The 1,886-nt window shown below is 43.6% G+C and overlaps 1 protein-coding gene across 4 annotated transcripts in view; it reads left to right on the top strand.

Moving 5' to 3' along the window:
* CSRNP2 (cysteine and serine rich nuclear protein 2) overlaps positions 1 to 1,886 on the top strand; it is a 20,641-nt gene that overhangs the window by 13,243 nt on the left and 5,512 nt on the right. The window lies entirely within an intron of this gene.

The raw sequence follows: 1,886 nt of genomic DNA, 5'->3' as shown, positions 1-1,886 counted from the left end.
TCATGTACCATCTAATGTTTGTTTTCCTTTAGGGTTGTTTTAGCAGCTGCTTGGTGTTCTGCAACTTTAGTTAACTATATATATATTTTTTTAGATGGAGTCTCACTCTGTTACCCATGCTGGAGTGTGATGGTACTACCTTGACTTCCTGCAACCTCCATCTCCCTGATTCAAGTGATTCTCCTGCCCCGTCTCCTGAGTAGCTGGGATTACAGGCACCCACCACCATGCCTGGTTAAATTTTTGTATTTTTTAGTGGAGACAGGGTTTCACTGTGTTAGCCAGGATGGTCTTGATCTCCTGGCCTTGTGATCCACCCGCCTTGGCCTCCCAAAGTACTGGGATTACAAGCGTGATTTAACTATAATTTTTCTAATACTTTAATTTCATTTTTTTCATTTTGGCCTGTTACCCATATGGAATTCATTATCATGAATAGTGTAAATTGAGACTTTTTTCCCCCCAGAAAATATCGAGTTGTTCTAATACCATTTAAAGACTAGAAGACTCTTTTCTCACTGATTTGAAATGCCACTTCTATCCTGATATTTAAATTCTTGTATCTACATGAGTTTCCTTCTGTTACATCTTTAATCCCTTGCCTATGAGAGGACAGTAGGAGGAGGGATATTTAGGGGGAGATCAACCCTGGAGACTAGACAGGAGCAATCCTGAGGTCAATAGAAAGGCCCTTGTAGTTGGCCTGCCTAGTACTGAAATAACTGACCAGGGACCTCCAGAAGCCCCACTTTACTGCTCTTCATTTCTCTACCCCCTCCCCCACAAACAAACAAAAAAACCAGGTGTGTAGCTGATTACCCAAGTCCGTTGCATCACATCTCTCCCAGGAGTTGTTCCTTTACCAGCTCTACTCTGTGGTTGTCTGATGAAATCAACCAAAGACTCCAGTCACGTGGCTTTCATCCTGCTAGCAGCTTCCAGAGCCCCAGAGATTATGAGGCCTCATTTTCTTTACTTGAATTCTCTAGTGAGTTTTCAGAACTCTTTCAGCCACGGCTTGTCTTCAATCTGTCCTTCCACCGAGACTCCCTTTCTTGGCTCTCCATCGATCCCAGCCCAGAAAACCCAGATTTCTGCCTGTGGATAGTACGTGCAGTATTATTTATACCACCTTTCCTCACATACAGCTTTTCTTTGAAGTCAAATAAAAAGGATTAGGCCTGGTGCAGTGGGTCACACCTGTAATTGTAGCATTTTGGGAGGTCATTTGGGGTTGGGAGTTCAAGACCAGCCTGGCCAACCCTGTCTCTACTAGAAATACAAAAATTAGCCGGGCATGGTGGTGGGCACCTGTTATCCCAGCTACTCAGGGGGCTGAGGCAGGAGAATCACCTGAACCCAGGAGCCGGAGGTTGCAGTGAGCCAAGATTGTGCACTGTACTCCATCCTGAGCAACATAGTGAGACCCTGTCTCAAAAAAAAAAAAACATAAAGGATTAGAAAGGAGAAGGAATACATTTCTTCTCGGCTAAGGGCTTTCTTTAATAACTGTTAATATATTTGCTTTTTCTCCTTACAGTAAAATGAAGCTCTTTAGTGCATGCACAGGTAATTGTTCACACTGTGAGGATTCAAGTTCATTGATTAAGATCCTGTAGCCTTTTGCTATACTTTAATGTACGCTTTTTTTTCAAGAAGGTAGTTTTGCATTCAGTGGGTGCAAGTTGAAGAGTGTTTCACATTTTTCTGTATATCCAAGGATCATCCAGTCATTCATATACCTTTTCCTCTCTGTGTTAGAAGGCAAGTGAGCATAAATTAGGTGACACAGGCCGGGCGCGGTGGCTCAAGCCTGTAATCCCAGCACTTTGGGAGGCCGAGGCGGGTGGATCACGAGGTCAAGAGATCGAGACCATCCTGGTCAA

Source organism: Cebus imitator, unplaced genomic scaffold, assembly GCF_001604975.1.
Source record: "Cebus imitator isolate Cc_AM_T3 unplaced genomic scaffold, Cebus_imitator-1.0 Scaffold181, whole genome shotgun sequence".
Classification (NCBI taxonomy): Eukaryota; Metazoa; Chordata; class Mammalia; order Primates; family Cebidae; genus Cebus; species Cebus imitator.
This window is presented reverse-complemented; position numbering and strand designations above follow the sequence as displayed.